Source organism: Diadema antillarum, unplaced genomic scaffold (assembly GCF_040938485.1).
Source record: "Diadema antillarum isolate AM-2024a unplaced genomic scaffold, OU_Dant_1.0 scf00000063, whole genome shotgun sequence".
NCBI lineage: Eukaryota > Metazoa > Echinodermata > Echinoidea > Diadematoida > Diadematidae > Diadema > Diadema antillarum.
This window is the reverse complement of record NW_027270952.1, coordinates 3,543,748-3,561,386: the sequence shown is the minus strand read 5'-3', so window position 1 is coordinate 3,561,386 and position 17,639 is coordinate 3,543,748.

Genomic DNA, 17,639 nt, shown 5'->3' with positions numbered 1-17,639 from the left:
TAAGTTAAAATATATATTTAAAAATATAAAAATTATCTGAAAATCATTTAAATAATACAAATATATTAGAATATATATTTATTGATGCATGAAGTTATTATTTATATTTTTTAAATTGCTACAAGAACAGGCCACAAACAGGCATGCTGGTACGCATGCGTTGATGCACTGCCTGTTTATGTTAAATATAGCTATCTCCTAGTTTCGTCCACCGTAGGTACGGTGCGCGTACGGTAATGCACCTGCACTGACGGTTGGTGTAGGTAAGTGGTAGCGCTTGAGGTCAGTGGTCGATGGCAGACTGCGCAACATAAAAGTGGTCATCATTCTGATCATGAGCGGCTCTGGAGATCCCTACCATTTATTTTCCCTGGGCTTTGAGGGGAAATGAAAGGGAAAAAAATGCCGAATTAGACGAGTTTATTTGTTTTGTTTCTGTTTTGTTTTGTTTTGGGTTTTTTTTTTAAAAATCCCGATAGAGATATTAGAAGTGTGTAGGGCCTAAGTGTGTGTCTATCGACTGGAATTATACACGCATTTATAAGAATTTTCGACAATTTTTGTGGCACTTGAACATGGCTGAATGACAAAAGTAGGTATACATACATACACTGTTCATGTATCGAGAACAAAACCATGCTGAGCATTGTGTGGATGAAAAATTATTACATATAGTCTGTTTTATGAAATACGTAGGTCGTAGGTAAACTACACGGATTTTTAAAGTAGATTTCCTAAAGCACTTCCGTAGGGTCGAAGTCTGTAACGGTGTAGCCCTATAAACTGGCTTTTGTTCGCTTTTCAGTTTTAATTCGCACTCAAGGGACAAAACAATGAATTGAACACCAGAATTATAACAATGCATTTTAAAGTTTTATAAACATATCCAGTGGTGTGTGATGCTTAATAAAGGAAAATGTTTTATCTAATCTCTCATATCAAAATATGCATGAAATGTAATGGCCCCTAGCGTTCAAGATGACATTGACATAATATTAGTGACAAGATCAATAGGTTTTATATGAAATAAACAGACTATCGAAATTTCATTGAAATCGGAATAAAGATAGTAAAATGAGAGCATTTCAATGTTGTACATATATTTTACAGATACTGAGTATACCTGAGTATACTAAAAGTTACAATCACCTACAAAGGCAAGTTAGCTAATGTTGTTATAAACCCATAGCTGCTCCATAAACTGGCCCGCAAAAATGTCATGAACATTATATCTGTTTTAGCGACTGCATTAAACCATCTCCCTTAAAGTTATTATTGTGGGATTATTTCAACATAATCATGAATTTATTATTATTTTGTGGTTGCTATAGTACCCCTGTCCCTGTTTCTTGATATCGCAGTGAACCTAAAACCTCCACAAGCTTCTTAATTTATGTCAGAGTGTCATGAAACTTTGGCGATTCTTTTTCATCTATCTGTCTCATGGTACGAAATTCCACTTCAACTTCAAATTTGAATTGCATAAAATGTCACTCATAGAGAGAATTTAAATACTTTATTGCAGTTGTAAGTCTTGACGCGAGGTGGCACACTAATCATGACCGATTCAATTTAGTGAGAAGCTTATACCTCTGAAGAAAAAAAAAAAAGATCGCGAAACAAGAGAAACGAAGTGCATTGAACAATGAATTAAATTAATCTTAAGTTACTTGTTTATGAAATGAAAATTCCCTATTGCCCCTTGGAAGTAGTAATAAAAAGATACGAATTAAAAAAAGGTGTTCTTGAAAATCTTGAAGAAAAATAAATGATAGTAAGATGCATCGTGTGCATAAAAGGCCTCACGCTCCTAATTCAACTCGCGCATTGCCTACTTGATGTTATTTTTTACCAAAAAATCATTAAAAATCAGTCAAGTGGAAAATTGCCATCTTTGGCAGTGTTTGACATCGCTTGCGGACAGGAGCTTCTGCAGGCTATGAAGAAGTTGAATAAATCAGGGTTTTTGTATTTTCATGAATTTTTATTGATATATGAGGTAATTTGCTATTTTTATCGTTTTTGAGAGTGACTGGATGACTAGTCTCGTATGGAGGCTCTCAACTTTTTTTAGAGCTGAAAAACATCCCAGAATATGTTGTTTGCTTGAAAGCAGAGAAAATTTCCCTTCATCTGCTTCAATTTTTTAAAATTCTATGATTCGATCGATTTTTTATGATTTATGGAATATGCTGCATTTAACACAGGTTTCTATAGGAGCCCGGAAAAGGAGCGTGAGGCCAAGATTCACATTTAATAGCGCCCTCTAAAGACAGATTTTTCAGTCTGCAGAAGAGGCAAAAAGGGTACTGAGTATAGAGCATCACAACAAACTGCGTCAATCACTGAGCCAAGTTCAGAAATGCATGTTAGCAGATTACTAACAACAATCACGATTATAATAAGTGATTTTTAGCAAGCTGTTTAGTTAGTAGAGTTTTAGGGTAGAGACAAAGGATTAGTTGTACATAATCAATACGTTAAAAAAAGTCATTGATTGCCGCCGCCCCGCCTCGCCGTCACCGCACCTCTCCCACATTAGAGTGACGTTCTTCCCACATAGCAGGTACACGTTATTCCAACGTTTGAAATGGTTGTTTGGGTTACCGTTGATCTCACAACGTTCTTGTAATGTTATCTTCTGGTTAGCTGCGAAACTAACGTATAATTATTAGTCGAAGGGTAGAGGTTGCAGTAACGTATACTAATTTTAGTTTGATTTTGGTGCTTTAAAAACGGGTAAAGGACCAACGTTGGAGGAGCGTTAAAATTTGGATAGCTCTGGAACTGTCTGGTTAAAAGACCAGCATCGTAGAAATGTTATATTTTGGTTAACTTTAGAGCTTCTGGTAAAAATCAAAACACTAACGTTATAGTAACATACACATGAATGATGGTAAGCTTAGAATTGGTGCTTGCGAATGATGCAGTCCAAATGTGCCGTTGCAGTAACCTTACATTTAGGTTAACTTGGGGTAGTAGGGTACAGTTTGGTTAGCGTTGCAGCAACGTTACAGTTTCGTAAGCTCTGCACTGCCTATTGTTTACAAAACCAACGTTGTATGTATGTTATATTTTGATAGTTTTTTTTAATAGTTTTATAGCACCAATGCTTTATATAGTCAAGCAGTAGGCTATACTGGTTAGCTTTTGTTCTCTGGTTATAGTTAAAAGGCAAACATTGCAGTAACGCAACATGTAGGTTAACTTTAGCCCTTAAATGAACGGGTAAAAGACCAACGTCGTATATCAAAGTTAGAGTTTGGTTAGCTCTGACACTGTCTGGTGCGTAAGTTCATGACTGAAAGACCAATTCACATTCGTAACGTTATATTTCAGACAACTCTAACTTTGATATACGACGTTGAAGTTCCAAAGTTGTCTGAAATATAACGTTACGAATGTGAATTGGTCTTTCAGTCATGAAATTACGCACCAGACAGTGTCAGAGCTAACCAAACTCTAACTTTGCAGTAACCTTACATTTAGATTAACTTGGGGTAGTAGGGTAAAAGACTCATTACTCGCGCATACAAATTTAGAGTATTTTTCAAGTCCTCAGTTTGTTGGTATGAATCGTTATCTATAAGGCCGTCACTATATCTTGATTAGAATTGTAAGATTTAATAAGCAAAAAAGACAAGAATTCCATGTTTTGTAAGCTGAAAGACAAACATGATATATAGGCTATAATAACGTTACATTTTGGTTTTCTTTGGTGCCAAAGCTAACACTTAAAGGACAAGTTCACCTTCATAGACATGACGTGGGTTGAGTGAATGCAGCAATATTAGTAGAACATGCATCAGTGAGCATAGTTTGAGGAAAATCCGACAAAGTTATGAATTTTTAAAGTTTCTGCTCAGTCATGGCTGGATGAGAAGACTACTATAGCTTGTGATGTCACATGAGTACAACGGTATAAAGAAAGTATAAAGAAAATTCACCTTATTTTCACTTTTCTTGCATAACAAAAGAACACTCGACTTCTCTCTTTCAGAAGGCAAGGGGAATAATATTATCCTTAACATACATCAGCAGTAAAAAGTCCAAGAAATATGCACTTTATTTAAAAAGTAAAATTTTGTGAAATTCTCTTTTTATTTTCATTATATCGTTGAACGCATGTGACATCACACACTGTAGTAGTCTCATCCAGCAGTAATTACTTTAAAAATTCATAACTTTTGAACGGATTGTCAGATTTTTCTCAAACTTTCACTGATGTGTTCTACTAATATTGTTGCATTCACTCAATCCACATGTACATGAAGGTGAACTTGTCCTTTAAAAGGTAAAGGTATAGTAACGATAAATTACATTGATTAGTTCATTGTCTATGGCATATCAACCCTAACCAGGCCGGGCTTTTTGGGGTGTTCTGTACATTATAGCCAAGGGGGAGTTGATTCAACCCCCCCCCCCCCCGAAATCTCGGCCGTCGATAGCACAATCACCATGAAAATTGGCACATGCATTACCTGTGGCGTAATCTACCACACTATACAAAAAGAAATGGAAATTTTCATTATATTAATTGATTATGCTAATGCATAAAATCATACATTTTGCTCTAAATCAAAAAGTAAAGCTCCTAGAATCCAATTTTTTGGTGATAACATCCTTTGCAGCATTCCTAACAATGTACTTGAAAAAAAAATCTGGTATCAAACTTAATTTCTTATGTATTTTATTGTTTTATGAATTTCTTATGTATTTCTTTGTTTTTCGACATTTTGTTTTATCATTTTTTCCGCAAAATTTATGACGGAACCTTTTTCAAGCATAATTATGCTAAAATTAATTGATTTCAGCCTATGAAAGTGAAAATAATCACATCTTTATGAATAAGGTGAGAAAACTCCATTTGCATAGACTTTATACACAAAATCACGTTTTTGAGCCATTTTCGGTCTGACAGGCATGTATAAAAGGTCATGCAGCGTCGTAACAGTATGCGCGATTTTCGCGAAAATGGTGTCAAAGACGTGCGAGACTTGAAATTAAAGGACAAGTTCACCTTCATAAACATAAGGATTGAGAGAATGCAACAAAATTAGTAGAACACATCAGTGAAAGTTTGAGGAAAATTGGACAATCGATGCAAAAGTTATGAATTTTTAAAATTTTTGTGTTGGAACCGCTGGCTGAGGAGACTACTACAGCTTGTGAGTCATATGCGTACAACAGTATAAAGAAAATATAAAGAAAATTCAACATATTTTCACTTTTTTCGCATAATAAAAGAGCACTTGACTTGCCTCTTTCTACAGGCAGGGGGAATAATATTACCCATAACATCCAGTCGGTAACGAATCGGGGGAATGTGTACTTTTTTCATAAGATGAAATTTTGTGAAATTCTCTTTATATTTTCCTTATATTGTTGTACGCATGTGACATCTAAGTTTTTCACACACTGCAGTAGTCTTCTCATCCAGCGGTTACTGCACAAAAACTTCAAAAATTCATAACTTTTGAACGGATTGTCCGATTTTCCTCAAACTTTCAATGATGTGTTCTACTAATATTGCTACATTCTCTCAATCCTTATGTTTATGAAGGTGAACTTGTCCTTTAAAAAGTCAGCGAACGGCGCGGTCCAAAAATTTTACGCGGCGGAATAGTCGCGAAAAATGTCGAGGGGGGTTGATTCAACCCCCCCCCCCCCGGCCTTTTTAGGGTTAAGGATATGAAAACAAACATTGCAGAGTAATGTTAGATTTAGGTTAACTTTGGTGCATGAATGAACGGTTAAAACCAACCTTGTAGTAACGTCACCGTTTGATTTGCTCTGTCACTGTCTACACTCATTGTGAATATTCATTACACTCTCATTACCAAGAATTTATTGTTCGAAAAGTAGAAGAAATAGACAAAAACAAAATAAATTTTGAATATTTACGCAAGGACTGAACTTCTTAACTGATGTATTGAAATGTTACCTATACTGTTGTTACATGTTGTAAGCAATTTCAGTTTGTAATGAAGATGTGTTTTCATATTTTGATAATGAAATGTATATCTGAGCAGCAACCAGGTTTTAAGGCACTATAGACCGGGTGTGATATCACAAATCAAATGATGCATTTGATGTTATCATATCAATCTCAGAACGAACAGGTTAAGAGTAAAACACAAAACCGAACACACAGCATAGAGTGTCTTAGGTGAGATAATTTACCTTGTCACATTTAACTTGATGAATTGTCACCAGGAAATGCTTTCATTATTCTTATCCACTCTCTCTTATTTTATCTGTCGCAGTATTGTCGTCTTATTTTACTGTACTTTAAATATGATTAACCTGTCTTACTACTTTCTATCTTAAATCAGGTGTAGATTGATTTGCGGAAATAGGAAGTTCATGTGTATTTAGAAGAGTGGAACCTATAGTGTCTTCTAAAACCAGGCGCCTCACGCAGCGGACTGTGCAGCGCCAGTCATACATAATCTTGCATTGATAAAGAAACCACTGAAAAGTTTGTATAAACATTGTGTGTGTGTGTGTGTGTGTGTGTGTGTGTGTGTGTGTGTGTGTGTGTTAGTGTTATCAATTATTGTAATTATCTCTTAATGTCTTACCAGCTATCCAACTCCAGAAAACTCAGGCTATTCAAAACTCGGTTTCAAGGCTTGTGGCAATGACTAAAAACATAAATGAATGGCACCCGTTTTAACAGCCTTGCGTTGGTTCTATCACCTTAGTCCAGTCAATCTAGCGATTTTTAGGGGGTAACCCACCTCTAATTGCAACAGTAGGAATTTTACTGCAGAGCAAGTCGTTGAGGCCTCCTGAACACCATACTAAAAGTCCCAAAAAATCCAGCGGGGCAATTTAGTAAAATTTGCATAATATGCAAATTAGCACCTGAAATGAGAGGAAATTGACAGATCTCAGCTTCCCGTTATCCAATTTTAAAGATTTAAATGTATAAACTTATATTTTGTAGGTCAATGAACACGATAGATGCCTTTTCGAATTGGTCGTACAAAAATAATTTACATAAAATGCAAATTAGCGGTAACTGTAAGAGTACATTCATAACAACAGTACTCACGTTGGCACAATGCACGTTTTGCATATGGGGACGCGGGGTTGAGGGGGTAACTTTGGGCGCCTCCCAAGGGGCCGCTTTAAATGTGCATCACTTTTAACTATGTAAGTATTGTAAAGCAATGTCTCCTGTATTGATTACATTGCATTTCTTGAAAACAAAAATACCCTTGCTGTAAGGCACGATCGAATTTTGACAGTATGTACTTTTGGAACAAATATATTCGCGTTATATGATATTATATGTTTTCTATATTGCCAAGAGGATAAAGGGCATTTCGGGGGCACACGCCACAGGGTCGCCCTTCAATAAGCACCCTTTTTATTGTGTAGATCTTGTAAAGCAAATCTTCTTCTATCATATTCATGACTTTTCATTGATATAAGAGTGTATTTGCTGTATTGCTGGACCTACATTTAAAACCATTCACACTAGAACAACTGCATTTGCGTTGCTAATATCCGTATCTTGTCATAAAGGGCGTGAGCGTAGGTGTAAATTCAGACACCTCCCCAGGGATTACCTTTGGATGTCCACCTTTTTGACAATGTAGTTATTGTAGAGCAATGTTTCCTCTACTAATTAGTTGCATTTTTTGGGGAAACAAAAGTGCCTTTGCTATACGGCACGATGGAATTTCGAAAACATGTACGTTTGGAACATATATATATTCGCGTTATATGATATTATATGTTTTCTATTATTGCCGTGAGGGTGGAGTATTTTTGGCACATCCCACAGGGTTGCCGTTTGATGCGCACCCTCTTAAGTGTATAGATCTTGTAAAGTTAAGTTTCTTCTATCATTTTCATAACTTGTCATCGATGAAAATTGTATTTGATGTATTGCCGGAACTACTTTTACAACCATTCATGCTAGAACAACGGTATTTGCGTTGCTAATATCTGTGTTTTGTAATAAGGGGGCGTGAGCGTAGATGTGAATTTGGACACTTCCCAAGGGATTACTTTTGAATGTTCACCCTTTTGACAATATAGTTATTGTAGAGCAATGTCTCCTCTATTAATTAGTTGCATTTCTTGGAAACAAAGGTGCCTTTGCTATTCAGCACGATGGAATTTTGAAAACATGTACGTTTGGAACATATAAATATTCGCGTTGTATGATATTATATGTTTTCTAAGTTGCCGTGAGGGTTGAATATTTTTGGCACATCCCACAGGGTTACCATTTAATGTGCATCCTCTTCACTGTATAGATCTGGTAAGGTTAAGCCTCTTCTATCATTTCCATAACTTTTCATTGATAAATAGTGTATTCGCTGTATTGCCGGGACTACTTTTAAAACCATCCACGCTAGAACAACGGTGTTTGCGTTGCTAATATCTGTGTTTTGTCTTAAGGGTGCGTGAGCGTAGGTGTAATTTTGGACCATTCCCAAGGGATTGTCCTTTAATGTTCACCCTTTAGAGAATATGGATATCGTTAAGGGATGTCTCCTCTATTAACTACAATGTATTTTTGAAAACAAAAGTGCCCATGCTGCATGGCATGATCGAAGTTTGAAACATGTACGTTTGGAACATATAGTATATTCGCGTTAATGATATTCAATGTTTTCTATATTGCCGTGAGGGTGGGGTACTTTGGGGCACATCCCACAGGATTGGAATTTAATGTGCATCCTCTCACTGAATAGATATTGTGAAGCAATGCTTCTTCTATCATTTCCACGACATTCATCGATATAAAAGTGTGTAGCTGTATTGCCGGAACTACTTCTAAAACCATGTACCAAAGAACGTCAGTATTTGCGTTCATAGTATCCGTGTGTTGTAATTACGGGGCTTGAGAGGAGGTGTAATTTTGGACACTTCCCAAGGGATTGCTTTGAAATGTTCACCCTTTTGACAATAAAGTTAAGGTAGAGCAATTTTTTCTTCTTTTAATTATATTGCATTTCTTGAAAACAATAGGGCACTTGCTGTACAACCGTTGGAAAATTGGAACATATTCGTGCTAAATGATAGTGCATGTTTCCTATATTGCCCTGGGGGTTGGATGATTTGAACACATCCCACTCGGTGGCCTTTGAGTGTGCACCCCTTTGACTATATGAATATTGTAAAGCAGTGTCTCTACCATTTAAAAATCATGAAAAGTAAAGTGTTTTAATTTACAACCCGGCAAAACGACTTTCTACGTGCATGTACAACTGAATTTGCTTTGGCATATAATGCATGTTTTGTTAACCTGTTTTGGGACCACGAAGGTCAAGGTATGGGTGATTTGGGCACTTCCCAAGGGCTTGCGTTTGAATGTCCAACTTTTTGACAATATAGATATTGTAAAGCAACGTCTCCTGTATTACCTGAATTGCATTTTACGAAAATAAAAGAGTATGTGCTAGACAGGCGGAAGAACTTTTCAGAGGCATGTACCCATGGAACATTTTTTTCGCTGTTGTATATACTGCATGTTTTTCATTGCCTTTAGGATTTCACCTTTTTATCTTATAGATATTGTAGAACAATAATTCTTCTACAACTTCCACTGAAATTTAATGGAAATGAAACGAAAAGGACGTTATAGAGGGTTATAGAGGGTGTATTCACGTGTATATACTGTGTTTTGTACCGGGCTGTGAGGGTATAGGGATAAATTCGGGTACCTCCCTCCGAGTCGCTTTGACTCATGTGCACCACTTTTTAAAGATATACTTTCATAGAAATAGTCTTTGCTAGACGGCCAAACGACTTTAAAAAAAAATCTTGTACGCTTAGAACAACGGAAATCGCGTTGGTTGATGCATGTTTTGCAAATGGCCGTGGGGATATGATCGATAGGGGTAACTTTGGTCACTACCCACAGAGTTTCCTTTGACTGTGCTATCTTCAATATCTCAAAACCCTCAAGGGTGCAAGAGCTGAATCATCCAGATTCGAATAAGCACCTCTCCAAATAGAGTTCATTAATTACAAAATTGGACAAGTTATAGATGTTGACAGTTGTTTATATTATTTGATTCTACGTAATTAATGGATAAGCTATCATTATCTTTCTGATAACAAACTATTATTCGCTTAAAATTATTCATGCTAGGTTTCTAATGCTGAAAAGTTTGTTTTGGTGAAGAGAAACTGAAATGTCACATTTGAACACTCTTGATATGCTCATATCGGGCACTTTGGTGCATTTGAATATTCCGTTGGCTCGGTACCCTTTGCATATTATGCAAATGAGGCCCAGATTATGTACATGGAATTGTTTGCATCGCACTAAGTGACATTGCAAACATATGTTTCAACACTTTCGGTGTTCCAATCTGAAACCTAGAGGCATAGTTTTCATGGAAACACTTTGTTTTAATCATTATTGGAGCTAATTTGCATATTATGCAAATAAGGCCCAGAATATGTACATGGAAATGTTTGCATCGCACTAACTTACATTGCAAACATATGTTTCAACACTTTGGGTGTTCCAATCTGAAACCTAGAAGCATAGTTTTCATGGAAACACTGTATTTTTATCATTATTGGAGCTAATTTGCATATTATGCAAATGAGGCCCAGAATATGTACATAGACATGTTTGCATCGCACTAACTGACATTGAAAAACATAAGTTTCAACACTTTCGGTGTTTCAATCTGAAACCTAGAAGCATAGTTTTCATGGAAACACTGTATTTTTATCATTATGGGAGCTAATTTGCATATTATGCAAATGAGGCCCAGATCATGTCCATGGAAATGTTTGCATCGCACTAGCTGACATTGTAAACATATGTTAAAATACTTTCGGTTTTCCAATCTGAAACCTAGAAGCATAGTTTTCATGGAAACACTGTATTTTTATCATTATGGAGCTAATTTGCATATTATGCAAATTTAGCCACTTTACCCCATTGGATTTCTTGGGACTTTTAGTATGGTGTTTAGGAGCCCATAACAAGTTGCACTGCAGTGGAATTCATACTGTTGCAATTAGTGGTGGGTGAAACCCTATTTTGACTGGACTACCTGTGCATTTATCACCTGTGCATTTAAGATCTGTATGCGTATACCCTACTATCATGACTATAATGTTCACATGGATTTGCTCCGCCGTATCTCTCAGAGATCCTTGGGAAATACGAGCCAATGAGAAAATTAGGATCATCACAGATGGACTTGTATGTAGTACCTTAAATTTCTCATACATTATTTTAATGCAGCTTCGGACATTCTGCCCCTGGATTATGGAATAGCTTCCCAAATATTATACATATATACACAATGATTATATTTAAAAAAAAGATTAGGAGATCTCCGAAAGCTATAAAAATTTTTCAAAACTGTAATTCAGTACACGTGAATGTGCCCTATGCAGATCCAAATTAGGATCATCACAGATGGACTTGTATGTAGTACGGGGGCATCCCACGAGACCGACACCCACGAGTCATACGGTCCACGAGACCGACATCAATAATAGGTCATGAGTCATACAGCCCACGAGTTATACGACTCCGGAGTCATACAGCCCATGAGTTCGACACTACGCACAAAAGGCTCATGAGACCGACACTAAGCAAACATAGCCCACGAGACCGACACTAAGTAATAAAGGCTCAGGAGACCGACACTATATAAGCAAAGAAAGCCCACGAGACCGACAGTAGGCAAAAAAGGCCCACGAGACCGACAATAAGCTAAAAAGGCTCACGAGACCGACACTAAGCAAAGAAAAGCCCACGAGACCGACAGTAGGCAAAGAAGGCCCACGAGATCGACAGGATAAACAGCGCCATCTACATGTCAATCACCTGTACAGGGTGTTCCATGAACGGAAAAATAACATATTGGCGGGTGTAATTTCGTAACGCTATCAATTGAAAGATGGTGACCATCTACATAATTATGAAGGTCATCAAATATGTATTTCTACATACTTCTGGGGAGGGGGGGGGGGGGCAAGTGTGTCAGGGAGCGACATTGTTATCAAGTAGACAAATTGAATTGTATTCTTCATGCCCCCGCTCCCCCCCCCCCCAAAAAAAAGAGACAAAAACACAAATGAATTTAAAAGAGGACAATAACGATGTATGGATTAATTTAGAGCATTGGTAATGCCATCGTGCTATTTTTAATAGGCTTTACCAGTTTTTTAGCTAGAAAATGGACAGGATATAAATTTTACCTCTTCTCTTTCCCGATTCACTAGTTACTTATTCTATTTTAGATATTCTACCCTCCTGCTTTGACGTTTTGCAGTAAGATCTATTTGTAATTTTCTCTGTAACTATGATGTATGTCGCAGGGATTCACCTCAATTTTGTGCTTGTGTTATTCTCTTCCGAACAGTACATTTTATCGTGAAATACATTAGCTGTTCATGGATGCATCTGGTTTTTTCCGAATCCCTAACGCTACCTTAATAGACGATTACGTTATCTTTTATTTTTAATTAATACTAAATCAACACCCTCGCAGGTTTATTGTAGAAAGATCTGTTACACACTTTTACTGTACTTTGTTCATTTTTTTTTTTCACAAACACACACCCATGCAAACACAATTAAAGATCCTGATCATTTTTTTTTTTTTTTTTTTGGGGGGGGGGGGGGGGGGGGGGGGGGGGGAGGGGCAACTGATGGGCTAACACCCTGCCGGAGATGGCAACTCTTCTTGTTCCATCTCTCATATCTTCCTATGCTATTACAGGTATCAGGACATCCTATACAATTTATTGGTCGATAGGTGGCGCTGTTCATCCTGTCGGTTCACTGTGTCGGTCCCGTGGGCCTTCTTTGCTTTAGGGTCGGTCTCGTGAACCTCTTTTGCGTAATGTCGGTCTCGTGAGCCTTGTATGCGTAGCGTCGGTCTCGTGGACCTTTTAAGTGTAGTGTCGGTCTCGTGGGCTTTGTTTGCTTACTGTCGGTCTCATGAGCCTTTTGTGCGTAGTGTCGGTCTCAGTGAGCCGTATAACTCCTGGGCTTATTTTACTTGATGTAGAACTCGTGGGCTTTATTTACTCAGTGTCGAACTCGTGGGCTGTATAACTGGTGGGCTGTATGACTTGTGAGCTGTATGACTCGTGGGCTGTATGACTTGTGAGCTGTATAACTTGTGGGCTGTATGACTCGTGAGTGTCGTCGGTCTCGTGACGTGCACCCTGTAGTACGGGCCTATGCATTTAACGCAGCTTCGGGCTTTCTGCCCCAGGATTATGGAATAGCTTCCCAAATATTACACATATACACACAATAATTATATTTTTAAAGATTAGGAGATCCCCGAAAGCTATAATATTTTTTCAAAACTGTAATTCGGTACACGTGAATGTGCCCTATGCAACATTTTGACTGTATTGATTTTCTCAATGTCTTTAACGTAGAAACCTTCTCAAAGGTATTGTACAATACGATAACTTTTTACACTGACTGATTGGTAATCTACACCTCTGTCAAGACAGCTCCATCATGCTGTTAACGCTGATCGTTTGGGTTATTTGAGACAGGCATGATAGTTGTTTTTTCTTTTACAGTTTGCGAACGGTTCTGTGATCAACTTGTGCCAGGCCGTGAAGAACCTGTCCTCATCAGTGCAGCTAACAACATTTCTTCTTCTTCTTCTTCTTTTTAGAATTATGATAACCCCCCCCCCCAAAAAAAAAAACAAAAAAAAACAAACAAACAACAACAACAACAGCAACAACAACAACAACAACAACAACAATTTGTAACATATCGCATCCAGAGTCCGACCTTCGCTTGAAGCAATCATGGCATGCATGGAAAATAAAACGGTTGAACGAATGTGGGTACGACTATAATAGATTATGAATTCATACCAATTTATTGCAGGATTGAGTCCGTCCAGTGCCTGTAATGCTAACATGCACTTCGCTTTATGAACCTAAACTAACATACATACCAATACACACACACACACACACACACACACACACACACACACACACACACACATACACAGTACACACAAGATTGAATTTATCCATCCCTATAACATCTAACTATAACATAACTATAACATCCCTACACATACCGATTTTCGCTTGTGTTTCGTCATCTTTCGTAATTAGCATGTTGTACTAAACGCTTATATCATTTCTTTGGAACCTACATCCTACAAGCATTGTTTTTTAGTAGGTTCCTCATATTTACACATCATTTTATTACATGTCCTTTATATACATTTGTGAAATTATGTCTAAAATTGAATGTTGTGGTATACATATTTTACTCCGAAATCAAATGGAATATGAAACCTGAATATGGAATGTGGAAAATGGAACTTGAATTAAAAAAAAAAAAAAAATGTTCATTTAATCTGCATGTTGATAAATATTACAAGGCTGATCGATGAGGAGAAGCGAGCCCGTTTTTCAAAGGGTAGGAATGTATTACATACAATGAAACACGTTCATTGTCTGCTAAGGAACGAAAGAAATCATAGCTGGCCCTGCAAACATCAATAAAATGAAAAAAAAATCAGTAATGCTACTTTTTACCATTCACATCACCGAACTTTTGTTATAAGTATATCGTATAGCAAATAATTCAAATGGCATAGAAAGAGTCCATCACAATGGTTTGTGCAAATCCCAATCAACAATATAATGTACTAGTTATCAGTTACATCCACAGTGTCTTGACATGCAGTTTTTTGTGGGTTTTTTTGTGTGGCTTGTTTGTTTTTTTTTTTTTTAACAACAGAGCGTTTCTTTTGATTACTACTGTAAAGTATTTTAAAAGCGTTTGCTTGTACATGTAATAAATTATCAACGTGGTAAACATTGTTGTTCATTCACAATGTATCATTCTTAAAGAGTTGATGAAATATTGAATTTGTATCATTGACCTCTGTGTATTATTGCCACATTTCCCAGTTTCGTGTGTTTGTTTGTGTGTCTAAGCAGGGGCTGAATAGTATGCAAGCGAGTATACATCTTCTTTGTTCTTTTAGTGCCAATATTTTGTTGTTTATAATCCGATATTTAATTGTGTACTTTTGTGATAATGAAGAATGGAATAAACACAATATTTTCCCCATTTCAGTGTGTTAAAAAAGGAAGTGATTTAATTCCATTAATTCGAGAAACACTCCACTTCGTGTAATGTGAAATGTGAACACTGAAGTACAAGTCCGTGTGATGTTATGTGTTTCAGGTGTGGTTTTTTTTTTCTTTGCTTGTGTAATTCATGTAATACTATGTTAGTGCATTTTTGTTCTTTTTGAGGGAAAAAAGTGTCTCCATGTTGTGACAGGACCCTGATAAGTCATGAGTAATTCTTTTGTCGGCTTTATTGATTTTGTCTTTGTTACTCCAGTGGCGCGTTTCCTACTCGACCGTCTATGGGCCGACCTCTCAAAAGGTACCGTTATGGTGTTTAATTGGCGGCAAACCTCTCATACAGCGGCTATCTGGAGACACACAATTACTGTTCGTTGACTTTGATCGCATCTCCGCCTATTTTAAGGAACGGGACAGTACTCCGACGTTCAAGTTGAAAGTGTCATAGGTCACCCCGGGCACGTTTGATGTGGCAACGCCACCAAGGGACTCAATTGGATTTTGGTTTGGTTGAAGTACCGGTCTATGCCATCAATCCAAACAGAGGGGTGAATACCGGGCGCTCATTAAGTCCAATGAATTTTACGACTCTTCCTAAACAATTTGCAGCAACGGTGCATTGTTTGCGTTGTTAGCGGTATCGCGTCACTTTATTGGCGTGTACGTGCAAGCTGTGTGTAATGATACCTTCTTCATCTGTTAATGTTGGGAGTATTTCCGCTTTCTTGTGTGCTTCGATATGAGAATTGTAATGTAATTTCTGTAAAGCCTTTGGTTTTTCAAGTAATGAGGTAAATTTTGTAGACCACACCCATTCATGGCAAAGAAAGGGTCAAGTATGGGACCATGTGAACACCTGTTTGCCTGCTCATTATCTTTAATAATGACTGTACTCTAGATTTCCATCTGATCTTATAATTCTGTTGTAGTTATCTTTTGTCTAAAATATAATGTATATTGGTTACTAGTATAGGACTGTATTGTATAGTTCATATGATGATATGTTTAAATCTTTTACCAAACAATCGAAATGAATATATAGAACGCTCACTGACAAAGTATGATGTATTTATAATGCAACTTGAATAACTTGATCATAGGGTGGATTGATTTTGTACGTATATTCATGTCTTGTTTTCTTGTGGAAATGGCTGTAGCTAGTAAAACAAGAGAATTAATATTACAAAGCAATTACTGAAGTAACCACTGGAAAGTTCGCCATATACAAGAAATAGCGTTCGTGGTATAAATGAATGTTTCACCTCTACGCAAAGAGATCATGTCAAGTTTACATCTATCACACCAACGGCATATTTGCTCTGTCGTATATTACAGTATTGTTCGAGGCTAAAAGGTACTTTTCCTAAATCATCAAGAAAAGTAACTGGCTACTTGAAAACTGTTGTCACGTTCACAAGAGGTTATTCAGTATCATCTGAAGGTTTGTTCAAACATTTTGGACTAACTAAGGCATGTCTAAAAGTATATGAAAACTCTTCAATAGCTGCTGGTTTGTTGTAAAGTTGCATTACCTCGTTTTCCCCACTTCTACACTAAAATTATTTCAGAGTCTTTAAACAAACAGTACGGCATTAATGTGGCAAATCGTATTCTATGTTTTGCTCCGTGTGTCATTGCATTGTTTATATAGTATGTAACTTGAGAGCTAGTAAACCGTAAAAAAATATAGTGCCAATTAGATGAACAGTCTCTGCATCCATACGTGGAACAGTGAGAAGTGACTGTAATGCTACTACAGTAAGTGAGTGTTCATTGAGCCTCTTGTGATAATGGGTATATGGGCGTCTGAATGACTTTACAACCCTTATTTATGGCCGCCATCTTTGTGCAGACTTGGCACCTTTCAAGGAATTTGCTACAGTTTCGCCCACCTTTAGGGTGTTTAGGACACGGGGGCTGACCATATCATGTTCACTTCATTGGTCATCTAACAAATTTTCGAGCTTGCAATAGCATCTTCGAGTAAAGTCGGCAGCATCGTAGCTATGGTGACATTGTTGAAACAATAACAAACCGTGAAACATTGTGCTAGAATGATTGCGATCTATCATGTTGCAGCATCCATGGACTTCAGTAACTACTGTTGACTAAAATAGTCAGAACATTTGTATGTTTATTTATAGTGTACATAAACATAAAATTACAATGTTTGTCTCTAATTCTTTATTTTATGAAATTTGCTGATTTGCTTGGTTTAATCATAATAATGTATATATTAAATTTTCTAATCGTCTGGGGGTCTATTTCACAAGCTGAGCTTCCAAGTAGACCCATCCGCTTTGTATTATTGGTATATGCATTACAATTTGTATATGATATAATGTATTTTCTTTCCTTCTTCCCAAATGGAATTTATATAGTATGATATGACATGTACTTGAATGATTTGTGTATTATGAATATGATAAATCTAAAAAAAACAACAACAACTAGTGTTTATAAAGTGAAACGAATGATGATGAACACTATGATTCAAATACAGGTTTTGCGAGCACAATAAATTTCCTTTTCTGTAGTGC